We start from the raw sequence: 13,258 nt of genomic DNA, 5'->3' as shown, positions 1-13,258 counted from the left end.
CACCAGGAGGCCCACTCGACTGCTGCCTGAGACTCGGAAGGGAGGGTCTGGAGGGCAGGCAGCCCTCCCCCCATCCCCCCATTCCTGCTGGGTACAGCTGCTGGGCTCTGGAACAGTTACTTCAGACTATGGGCTGTTGGGGGGGGGGGGTGGGCATGAGAGGGAAAAGTTGGCTGAGGTCCCATTTGAAGGCTACAGGATCTTCCACTTCCCCTATGGCCTTCTTGTTGAGTACAGCTTTTGGATGGTGGTTCTGGGAAACTGTTGCACTCTAGGTGTGATAAAAGAACAGGACAGAGGACCGGAAACAGCTGGGATGACCCCTTTCCGGGGCAGGTTGCTCAGAAGGCAGGCTCCAGGATGTGCAGACTATGGGCAACTTTCCTCTTCCCCAACTCTGGCAGCATCTTCTTTCATCACCCTCCCTCTCACCTTTTCCCCATCATTGTTTTGATGTTCCTTTCCCATTCCCTTCCTTCAGCTTTTCTGCTGAAGGGAACTGAAGACAAGCCAACTAAAGAGGCTATGGAAATCAGAACTTTCCAGGAACTAAGTGCTGTATAGGTCTTTTCCCCTTCATATTCACCCAGGCTATCAACTGACCCAGAGGACTCCATGCCCTTTTGATCTTCTTTCTTCTGCAAAGTTGCCAAAGTTAGGGATGGCTGTGGGGGAGGTGTGGTGGGATGCAGTAGAGATTTGAGGACCAGAATGAGGCAAATCAAACCATATTTATGAGGGCAACTGCTGAATGCTCAGCTATCCTAGATATGAGGGATTAGGGTAGACAAACATGGGGAAAACCTAGATTCCCCTCCCTCAAGTAAATAACCAAATTGGAACATTCTTTGATCCCTGTTCTTATCTTCAAATCTTGGTATCTTGATTCAGACCATCTTCCAGGTCTGGGAATGGATTCTTTTTCAGTCTCTTTTTCTTCAGCTTGCCTCTTCTGTAACCTTGGGCAAGTTATTTTTTCCTCTTAGCTTTAATTTCCTCATGTAAAATGAAAAAGGTGGATCAGATGACTTCTCAGGTCCCTTTCAGGCCTAAATTTATTGTTCAGATGTCCAACTCAATTTATACCTCCTCTACTAACACTTTCCTGATATATACCCTAACATCCCAGGTAAAATTGTTTGGATTTTTCCCCTGCTCTCATTTTGTCTTGTTGTTGTTGTGGTTTTGGTTTTTGGAAGGCAATGGGATTAAGTGGCTTGCCCAAGACAGAGCTAAGTAATTATTAAGTGTCTAAGGCTGGATTTGAACTCAGGTACTCCTGTCTCCAGGGCTGGTGCTCTATCCGCTGCGCCACCTAGCTGCCCCTGGATAATAGATTTGACTAGAATGAACCTCAAAGAAAGCTTAAGTATCTGCTCAATTCCTGAACCAGGAGCATGGGTTGAGGAGGTAAGGAACCAGATAGACTGGTGGAAAAGGTATTAAGAGGATGTGGAAGAGGCAACCAAGAAGTATTACTCAGCACTGAAATTAAGAGAAACAAGAAAGATGAACTAAAAATCCTAATACTAGGAATACATTTGACCTCATAGGTATTTCTGAGATCTATTAGATTGGGGCTCCTGGATAGAATGTGGTTCTGGGAAGGGTCTGTCTCCTTTGAAAGAAACAAGATAAGAGGAAGAGTGACTCAAGTAGGATTGTTATATTAAGAATATATATTCCTGAGGAAACATAGTAACCAGAGAGAGAGGAAGTTTGGCAGTGACCATTTTGGTAAAGCTCAAGGAAAACAGAAATTATTGATATTGTCATCAGAATAGACTGAAGATCACCCAAACAGAAAGAAAAAAATAGTTCAAAAGTTTTTGAAACATCACAAGCTTGACACAGAGGTATGATATGGTAGAGATGATAAAATATATCCCCATCCATGGGTAGGGAGGTACATCTCCACCTAAAGCATAAGCTGCTAATTACTTCTTTTTAAAATTTTTTTTTTATTTAAGGCAATGGAGTTAAGTGACTTGCCCAAGGTCACAGAGCTGGGCAATTATTAAGCGTCTGAGGTTGAATTTGAACTCAGGTCCTCGTGACTCCAGTGCCAATGTTCTATTCACTGTGCCACCCAGCTGCCACCCAGCTATTCCCCCCCTTGAACTGCCTGAATAATAAGTTTATCCTTCAGAGGTTGAAGGGAACCATCAAAGAGTAATTCCATAATGAATCATACTCTTGCCATTTAAAAAAACAAACAAACAGACTGAGGTACTGGGACAGAAATCATGGAGTGCTTGTAAGGAAATGACGATTCATTCCAAAATATGTAATAGAGAAGGAAGCAAGAATTCAGGCATACCCCTCCCACCCCCCAGCCCCCTTAGAATTTGGGAGATCAGATTTCAGAGGATCCAATGAAGGCCCAGTTAGGATCTAGGATCCCATTACTTAAAATTCTACTGGATATGTCAGCCCAAGGGAGATAGGAAGATTCCATAGCTAAAATTCTGCAGAAAGAGAAACCATTCCAGTGAGGAAGAAAAGAGGAGATGTGAATGGTTACACAGAGAAATCATGGTTCAATTAAAAATTTTGTTCAGTTCCAAATTCTCCCACTCCCCTGAGAAAGCAAGATTCATATAATATATATATATACATATATATATATATAAATTCATGCAAAACACTTCCACATTAGATATAAAATAAACTAAAAAATAAGTTTCAATAAATTGGAATTTTATAAAAATTTGGCACTGAGACTATGATAATGTAAATTAAAACACTTAAATTGAGTCAAATGCTTCATAAGTATAATATCTATGGTTCCCAGAAAGAGATGGGCATTGCCCCCCCCATTTAGTAGAGAGGTGAGAAAGTAGAGGCATGGAATGTTATATTTGCTATCAGACAACTCACTGTGTCAGCTGAGTTTACATAACTATTTTCCTTTGTTATAAGGGAAGCCTTTTTTTTTTTTGGAAAGATCTGTCTGGGAAAAGTTGTAATGTCAGAAAATTAAAAGTAATAAAACTATTGCTGGAGTCCAGAATGATCTGTAAGCAAAAAAAAGCTAAAGATAATGATAAAGGGGTGGATTTAAAAAAAACTTTATTAGAGAAAGAGGAAAGATCAAAGAAAGTCTTGGATCATGAGAGGAGTACCTATTATCAGTCCAACTTTTAGATTGCTTCTGTTTTCTCTGCCAGAGAGAATGATTGTTGAATTGAATGGGAAAGAAAAAAGACAGCTAATTGGAAGATACCCAAGAGAAGAGGGGTAGAAGGGGAAGACAGTAAGAGAGTACTTGGCGACCTTAATTCATTCAAGTTAAAACAAGCTCAGGTCCACATGGGTGTTGAAAACTGGCAAGAACTGATCAATGTCCAAGGACTACTGCTTATTGGTGATGTTTGAAAGGTCCCTAATACTATAGAAGTGAATATGGAAAAGTGCTTTGCAAACTTTAAAGGGTTGCATAATTATTATATATATACATAAAGGGTTGCTGAAATTATTATGCCTATTTTCAAAAAGGAAAGCAATGAAGTCAAATAGAAGGGTTAGTTTGACTCCCCACAGAATTCAAGAGCAGAGAGCTGTAACTTGAGATCCGTGTCTGAATGTGTGTACGTGTGTGTATGTTTGTATGTAATACATAGGATTACAAAAGTAACTAATTAAATTAAACCGTGGTAACATATACTATATTAAATTGTAACATGTATCTATAAGATACATGTTACTACAATTTAGTATAATTATTTTTGTAATCCTATGTATTATGCAGCAAGCTTAGGCTTGGAGTCAGCAAGGACCAAAATTCAAACTTGGCCTTGGACATTCACTAACTATGTTTGTGTGTGTGTGTGTGTGTGTGTATGTGTGTGTGTGTGTGTGTGTGTGTGTGTGTGTGTGTGACAGACAGACTGACAGACCCTGGGCAACTAAAGCTACCTCAGATTTTCTCAACTGTAAAAAATGAAAAAATGAGAATAATCATAACATTTACCTCACCGGGTTGTTGTGGGGATCAAATGAGAGAATATTTATAAAATGCTTCACATGCATAGTTATATCAAGTAAAAGTTCCTTTCTCCCTTCCTTCATTAGAAACCTGAGAATTCTTCCATAGGTCTCATCAGTCTACCAGAAGGAGCCATGACACAAAAGTAGTTAGGAATCCTTATTCTTGAGCATGTTATTAAAGGAGACTGAACATTTAGAAAAAGGAAGGACAATCATTATTGGTTCAAAGTGGAGAAGCCCAGGGATCTGTGCTTGGTCATAATGCTGTGGGTCATTTTTGTTAGTGATTTAAATAAAGGCATATGTTGTATATTCATCAAATTTGCAGATGACACAAAACTGGGAAGGAAGAATAACTAGCATGATAGAGTAGACTTATTTGTTGGAATCAAACATGATGAAATTTAATAGGGATTAGTGTCAATTCTTAAATTTAGATTGAAAAAAATCAACTTCCCAAATACAAGATGGGTGAGGCATGAGGGTTAGAAAATAAAATCAAGAGTATGACATGGTAGCCAAGAAAGCTAATGTAATTAGCCTACATTAAAATCAGTCATGGTCACCTTGTACTCTGCTCTGGTCATATGTCTTCTGAATAATTGCCTCCATCTCTGGGGACCACATTTTAGAGGGGACAATCATCTGGAGAGTTTCCAGAGAAGGGTGAAAAAGGTGGTGAAAGGATCATTTGAAGGACCTGGAAATATTTAGCCTAGTGAGTTGAAGACTTAGGGGAGACATAACACTCCCTTTAAAACATTTGGAAAGCTATCTTGTGGAGGAGAGATTTGACTTTGACACTATAGAACAGAACCAGGGGCACTGGTTGGAAACTTAAGAGTAGGAAATATACATTTGATTTCTAGAAAATCTTCCTAATAATTAGACTCCCCTAAAAGGGTGATGACTGGCAAGTCCTTGCTGGACATCCTCTAGCAAAGATTGAATTATCACTTGTGTATTTTTATAGTTCACTCAAATCCACAAGCCTTTATGTTGAACAATGTACTAAGAACTGGGGATACAAAGGCAAAAACAAAGCAAAACAAACCACCAAACCCATAGCAACAACAAATATCTAGTCCCTGCCCTCAAGGAACTTGCAGTCTATTGTCAGAGACAACAAGCAAACAAGCAAACAACTATGTGCAAACAAAATCTACACAGAATAAATGGGAGATAATCTTAGAGGGAAGGAACTACCATGAAGGACTAGCTTGCCTCTGAGACTCCTTCCAAACCGGAGATTCTGTGATTCCCATAACTGTAAAATTGCATTATTTATCCAAGCTCTAGAAGTAGACACGTGAATGAGGGGATGGAGAACTGAAATTCCTGCTCATCCACAGACCCAATTCAACCATTCAGCCAAGGGTTCTAAGTTTTGTTTTCTCATTTCTATGCTTAAAAAATGAAGTTTTTCTCATTTCTATGTTTAAAAAGTGAAGTTTTTCTCATATCTATGTTTAAAAAGTAAAATATTTCTCTTTTTTTTAAAAAAGGGCCCAGGTCAGTAGCTCCTCTGCCACCAGCTCTCGGTTCATGTCCTTTAAGTGTAACTACTGCACAGAAGGCACAATTGTAGCCTTAACAAGACTGTCTTCCTGGAAAACCACCTTCCGTGTAAAGCTGGAAATAACCTATCTTTAAATTCTAACTCTTAGTTTTTCATTTTATTGCACTTTAGGGGAACAACCAGAAACCAACTTTAGCAATGATGAATTTAACTTCAGTTTCCTTGATGAAGACTTTAGTGCTAAGGATATTCTGGACCAGAAAATGTCTTCTTCTGATGATAAATATGCCTTCTATGACCTTGGTGACATTCTAAAGAAACATCTGAGATGGTACAAAGCTCTTCCTCCAGCAACTCCTTTTTTATGCTGTTAATTGTAATGACAGAAAAGCTATAGTGAAGACACTGCTACAGGAACAGTTTTTGATTGTGCTGGCAAGACAAATACAATACAATATCCTCCGGGGAGGATAAATCTATGCAGAGGAGTGTCACAAATTAAGTATACCACCAACAAATGATGGCTTTTGATACTGAAGTAGTGCTAATGAAAGTTGCCAGATCCCATCCAAAGGCAAAACTGGTTTTGAGGTTTGCCACTGGTAACTCCAAAGCCATCTGTAGGCTAACTGTTAAATTTGGTGCCACTCTCAAAACTAGTAGGCTTCTCCTTGAGGAAGCAAAGAAACTGAATATTGATGTTATTGGAGTCATTTTCCATGTGAAAATGGTTGGGGCAGCTAGGTGGCGCAGTGGATAAAGCACCAGCCCTGGAGTCAGGAGTACCTGGGTTCAAATCTGGTCTCAGACACTTAATAATTACCTAGCTGTGTGGCCTTGGGCAAGCCACTTAACCTCATTGCCTTGCCAAAAAAAACTAAAAAAAAGAAAAGAAAGAAAATGGTTTTACTGATCCAGAAACCTATGTCCAAGGAGTTTCTGATGTCTGATGTGTCTGACATGAGGGGTGGAATTTGGTTTCAACATGTATGTTCCTGATTGGTCGTGACTTTCTTGGCTCAGATCATAAGTACAGCCAATGCAGTTTTGGACAAGTATTTTCCTTTTGACTCTGGAGTGAGAATCATAGCTGAACCAGGCAGATACTATGTTACTTAGGCTTTCACACTTACAGTTAATATTATTGCCAAAATTATTGCCACTATTAAATGGACAGGTTCTAATGATGAAGATGAGGCAAATGACCAAACCTTCATGGAGTATATGGATCATTTAATTGCATCCTGTTTGATAATGCTTATGTTAAAAACCATTATACAAAAGATGCCCAAACCAAATGAGAAGTATTACTCTTCTAGGATATGGGGACCAACATGTCAACACTTTGCCATTCTCTTGTACTTGGGAAAGTGGAATGGAACATCACTCAATAACTTGTACTTCAGCTAGTATTAATGTATAGATGCTGTTTGTAGCCATTAATTGCAAGTTTAGCTTGTATTAGAACATTTTAGGAGACCGTTAACTTATTTCCTGCTAGAGTTTTTAAATACATTTTAAGAATAGGGTTGGCACAAATACAACAATATGCAAGACTAAGAGATAGTGGTCATACTTACCTGTGTTCCTATGGAAACTATTTGAATATTTGTTTTATTTGGATTTTTATTCACTTTTCAAATATGCTTCTAAAGATTGCCCCATAGCTGATAAGCAAACATTTGTAGCTTGTACAAAGGCAGAATGGGATTGCACTTAGTGTTGTGACCTGACTTTATTTATTTATCTAAAAAAAAAAAGATTTTATTTTGTTTTACAATTTTTCCCCTGATCTTACTTCCCTCCCCCCAACCCTCACAGAAGGCAATTTGTCAGTCTTTATTTACATTGTTTCCATGTTGTACATTGATCCAAATTGAGTGTGATGAGAGAGAAATCATATCCTTAAGGAAGAAACAAAAAGTATAAGAGATGACAAGATCAGACAGTAAGATATCTGGTTTTTTTCCCTAAATTAAAGGGAATAGTCCTTGAACTTTGTTCAAACTCCACAGTTCTTTCTCTGGATACAGATGTTTTTCTCCATTGCAGACAGCCCCAAGTTGTCCCTGATTGTTGCACTGATGGAATGAGCAAGTCCTTCAAGTTTGATCATCACCCCCATGTTGCTGTTAGGGTGTACAGTGTTTTTCTGGGTCTGCTCATCTCACTCAGCATCAGTTCATGCACATACCTCCAGGCTTCTTGAATTTCCATCCCTCCTGGTTTCTAACAGAACAATAGTGTTCCATGACATACATATACCACAGTTTGCTAAGCTATTCCCCAACTGAAGGACATTTACTTGATTTCCAATTCTTTGCTACCACAAATAGGGCTGCTATGAATATTTTTGTACAAGTGATGTTTTTACCCTTTTTTCAGAATCTCTCCAGGGTATAGACCCAGTAGTGGTATTGCTGGATCAAAGAGTATGCACATTTTTGTTGCCCTTTGGACATAGTTCCAAATTGCTCTCCAGAAAGGTTGGATGAGTTCACAGCTCCACCAACAATGTAATAGTGTTGTAACCTGTTTTAAAAGAAAAAAATTGAAATAATTAGGTATGGGGAAATTCTTATGGTCATTCAAAACTGATTTGCATATAATGCCATTAAGACAAGTAACCATAAATAAATAGAATGAATTCAATTTCTTCAGTTGAAGATTTCAGTCAAGTATTTCTTCTAGTTGAGGGGTAGGGGGTGGTAGGACATACTTTGAACTCCCATTGTAATGGCTCTCCATCAAGATCCAAGGCATTTCTATTTACTATTTTAATGTTCTGTACTTAAGATGCAAAAGATGTCAGAATGAGTTCAATTTCTGTTCTGCCTTTAAATAAGGACTGGGAAAGAAGGCTCTCAGGTAGAAGGTTAAAGAAAAAGGACTGTAACATAATCCATTGAGATGCTAAAATGTTACAATTTTTCTGCTGCCAAACAGTCCTTACTAACTATCAAGGTCAAAATGATGAGCTAAGCCAATTAGCTATTATCTAATAGATTTAATGTCCTTGCATACTTTTGTGGGGGGGGGGGGGGATGTTGCAAGGCAATGGGGTGAAGTGACTTGTCCAAGGTCACAGCTAAGTATGTATTCTGTGTCTGCTGGATTTGAATTCAGGTCCTCCTGATTACAGAGCCAATACTCTATCCACTTGGACACCTAGCTACCCCTTCATACTTATTTTTGAGGTGAGGGGTCATCTTTGTTTAGCTAATAGGGAGAGCAAATGACATGTCATTGCCTGCTTAGACTTCAAACTATTTCTTCCCCTTCTCTGTTCTCCCCATCTTTGTTATGAGGACAAGGTACAATTGCAAATTGAACTGAGAATGTAAAATATTTGTCAATAGTGACAATTCAATAAATTCAATAGCAATGATAAAGTATTTGAATAAATAAATAAATGAATAAATCAATCAATCAATCAATCAATCAATAAATAAATAAAGGACCCAGGATCAGGAGAGACAAGTCCTTCAAAAAGATCCGGCTTAGAAAATAATCTATTGCAAAATTCCCTTTTTATTCTTCACCCTCTTGCCTAAACAGGAAGCTAGAGGTACTGAAGTCTCCTCTGTGTCTCCCCTCCCTTGGGCTATTGCTTCCACCCCTCCCTTTCAGAAAAATGCTTAGCCCTTTCCTGAAATCTACCTTCTTATTAGGGCAACTAGCTACTCAACATTCATTACCAACAGATATTGTTGACTTCATACTCTTGTAATGTGACTGTCCACCCCCAGACCATAATGATAGCCACCCAGTCCTGTTCCCTCTGTCATTTTCAGATCCTCCTTTGTGGCTCTCTTAGTGGTTTTCTCTTAAATTAAGGAAAGACAGTCTGGGTCTCCCTCTAAAGCAAAGTCAACTAAATTTTGAGACCCTTAATTTTATCTCCTCCACCATTTCTGCTTTTGCAGAATCCACTTGGGTCACCTCAGTACTAACCTTCCTCCTGGTACACAGTTCAACTGTGGGCAGTATGGACTTTGGTTGGGGGTTCTGTTGCTTGATTGTGTGACCAGGAAACAGACTTTTACAGTATGTACTAGGGAAGCCTCAGTGCTGCCTCATTCTAGAGGCACTGTCCAACTCATAAGAAGGATGGGGACTCTATAGACTGACCCACTATGGGTCTTTAAAGAACTAGGTAGAAAGTCTCAATGGAAAGAGACCTAGTTTAGAGAAAGAAATCCAAACTATCAGATGCATGGGCAAAATGCTCTACATCTTTATTAAATAGAGAAATACAAATTAAAACAACTTTGAGATGCTAACTCATATTCATTAGCTTGGCAAAGATGCTGAAAAAGAAAAAACTAGTAAATTAATATATTGATGGTAGAGCTGTGAATTATCCAGGCAATCTAGAAAGCAATTTGGAAATATGCCTCAAAAGCTAGCTGAGGCAGTTAGGTCCAGGGGATCACCTTGAGTCAGGAAGACCTAAGTTTAAATCTGGCCTCAGATACCCACTAACGGTATCACCCTGAGCATGTCAAATTATGTTGGTCTGCCTCAGTTTCCCTAACTATAAAATGTAAAATAGTATCTGCTTCTCAGGATTGTTGTAAAGATTGAATGAGATAATGACACAGACCTTTCTCCCTACTAAACTGTGCATACCCTTTAACTTAGCAATACCACTACTAGATCTATACCTCCAAAAGATAAAAAGACAGAGGAAAAGAATCCATATGCACAAAAATATAACAGCTCTTTTTTTTGTTGTTTTTTTTTTATATTTTTGCAAGGCAAATGGGGTTAAGTGGCTTGCCCAAGGCCACACGGCTAGGTAATTATTAAGTGTCTGAGACTGGATTTGAACCCAGGTACTCCTGACTCCAGGGCCAGTGCCTTATCCACTATGCCCTAGCTCTTTTTTTTTTTGATGGAAATGAATTGGAAACTGAGGAGTGCTGATCAACTGGGGAATGACTGAACATGTATATGAATGTAATGGAATACTATTATACTGAAAGAAATGATGAAGGGGAGAGATTTAGAGTACCCTGGGAAGTGAGCAGAATCAGGTAAACAATTTAAATAACAATAATATTTAAGGGGCAAGCCATTTAACCCCATTGCCTTGCAAAAACTTAAAAAAAATTGAAAAAAAAATAATATTTAAAGACAATCAAATTTGAAAGGCCTAGGAACTCTGAACAACACAATGACCAAGCTTAATTCCCAAGTCTATGATCAAATATACTATCTACCCCATATTCATAAGTTTGTATTAAGTTTTATTTTTATTTGCTTTCTCGGTGGAGGGCTAGGGTGGGGAGAAGGGAATAAGATAGGAGGGAAAGAATTCAAACAATAAAATAAAATAAAATCATATTTTTAAAAATCCAAAAGAAGGAAAACAAGGTAAAGAAGCAACTAGATCCCTACCAACCATACCTGTACTTCTAGAAAACAAAATCACTAATAGCCTACAGGTGATAGATTCAGCATCCTTCCAGGCAGGCAGCAGGGACACTATATACTGAAGAAAAAACCTCCTTTTGTTCCTCATGGATTCTTACTTTCTAAACATAAACTTCTCAAGAATTAGGACACTGAAGACTTTCTTTTCACCTCAGAGGAAAAGACATAGTTTGTGAAAAGAAGTTCAAATTACCAAAATTAACTATTGCTACTTAAGAACAAAAGACTAGTTAAGTCTGTCATTGGATGGTAATAGCCCATCAAAAAAGAAATACAAGAGCCTGGGTTTTAATCCCAACTAGGTATGATATAATCCTAGAAGCATGTGGCACACTGGGTAGAGAGTCTCTGACATACTGGCTCCACCACTGGGGCAAGTCACCCAACCTCTCAGTACCTCAGACAATTCTCTATAAGTTGCAAAGTAGGTACTAGTCTTGACTAGCAAAAGATATTTTCTTCTGGGTGGGGGGGAGCTGGGTTCATCATGCTAGTAAAAATAAACAAACAAATAAATGGTGATAATGATAGTAAAAAAATAATGTCCATTACTATTATTAATCTAAACTCTGAGTAGAATGTCACTCCATTCCACAAATATATATTAGTCAAAGCAAGACACTGCTAGATATCAGTGGTACAATAATGGGAGCATAGGCTCTGCCCTCAGAGATGAGATAGAGAGACAATTATATAAGTTTTTTGTAAATTATTATGGGGAGCAGCTATATAACCCCATATGCCTTACAAAAACATAAAAAAAAAAAGATAGCCAGACTATGAGTGGGGGTGCAACCAATATAGCTTTCCTTTTTTTTTTTTTTTAGTTTTTTTTGCAAGGCAAAAGGGGTTTTGTGACTTGCCCAAGGCCACACGGCTAAGTAATTATTAAGTGTCTGAGGCTGTATTTGAACTCAGGTACTCCTGACTCCAGGGCTGGTGCTCTATCTACTGCACCACCTAGCCACCCCTTGCAATCAATAAACATTTATTAAGTCCCTACTAAGTGCTAAGTGCTGGGGATAAAAAAACAAAAAAAGAGAGAGAGGGGCAAAGGATGGTTCCTGCCTTCAAAGAGCTTACAAAATAATGAGAGAAACAATGTGCAAAAATATATATATACAAAACAAGCTATATGTAAAAGATAGCACACAATTAAAGAGAAGGCACTGGAATTAGGAAGATTTGGAAAAGGTTTCCTATAGAAGGTATTACTTTAGATGGAACTTAAAAGAAGCCAGGGAGGTCAGTGTCTGAGTAGAGGAGGGGAAGATTGCAAGCCTGGGGGACAGCCAAAGAAAAATGCCTGAACCAAGACTTGGTTGTTTATGGAATAAACCAAATGTACAACAAGGTCCCTACATTCATAAAGTTTGCTCTTGGTTTCCCAAGATTTCCTGAAGCTCTTACAGCTAGTCCAATGACCCTAATTAAATAACACCTTGAGAAGGTGCAAAGCAATCTCCTTGATAAGGGTGGTGCAGAGAAGCCTGGGGATCTGGGGAAAGAGAATTAAACTGAAGTCATGGGCAAATTCTGACTCTTCTATCTGAGACTATGTATCAGCAAGTCACTTGTCTCTATAGGCTTGTGTCATCCTGTAGACAATGAAGGGTGGACTAGGGGACTTCTAAGTTCCAACTATAAATCTAAGTTCTAAATGTAATCCATTTTGTTTCTGTTTCAAATCTTAGTTAATCAGTATGATGTCTCTGGCAGACCCTTGAGCTAAAGTTAAGGTGGGTTTGTTTTGAGGATGGGGAGGAGGAAAGGAGGAAAAGAGATCAGTGACAACTTTTTAAAGTCAACAGGAATAGCCCGGAAGAGGGGGCAGGCAGTTTGCACAGCAGACTACAAGACACATTCATTTCACCTCTTCCTTAATCAGCCTTGACTGGTTTTTACATTAAAAGCTGCTGAGTCACAGGGAATTCTGGTAGGGAGAGAAACAGATGACACCACTTCCCCCAAAATAACACACACACACACACACACACACACACACACACACACACACGAGAGAGAGAGAGAGAGAGAGAGAGAGAGAGAGAGAGAGAGAGAGAGAGAGAGAGAGAGTCTTTGAAGGCAGTGGGATGAGGAAGATGACCTCTGTAGGTCTTTTCTAATCCAAGGACTGAGAAGGATCTCTGTCAGGGAGAGCAACCCCTTCAGGAGTTTTTTCATTCCAAAATGGTGAGGGCCTTTCCCAAGGTCAGACAGCATGCCAGCTGCTTCCTGAGCTGAGCTAGGAGACCAGCCAGAGTCATCCAAAACCCTGGTTTGAACTGGAACTTCCCTTAGCTTTGGAAG

The 13,258-nt window shown here is 38.9% G+C and overlaps 1 pseudogene; it reads left to right on the top strand.

The window, feature by feature from the left end:
• Window positions 1-4,457: 4,457 nt before the first annotated feature.
• Window positions 4,458-8,494, top strand: LOC141511932 (ornithine decarboxylase pseudogene; annotated as a pseudogene).
• The last annotated feature ends 4,764 nt before the right edge of the window (window positions 8,495-13,258 follow it).

This window comes from Macrotis lagotis, chromosome 2 (assembly GCF_037893015.1).
Source record: "Macrotis lagotis isolate mMagLag1 chromosome 2, bilby.v1.9.chrom.fasta, whole genome shotgun sequence".
In the NCBI taxonomy this organism is placed as follows: domain Eukaryota; kingdom Metazoa; phylum Chordata; class Mammalia; order Peramelemorphia; family Peramelidae; genus Macrotis; species Macrotis lagotis.
Note: the sequence above shows the minus strand (reverse complement) of the source record. Positions and strands in the feature narration are given on the sequence as shown.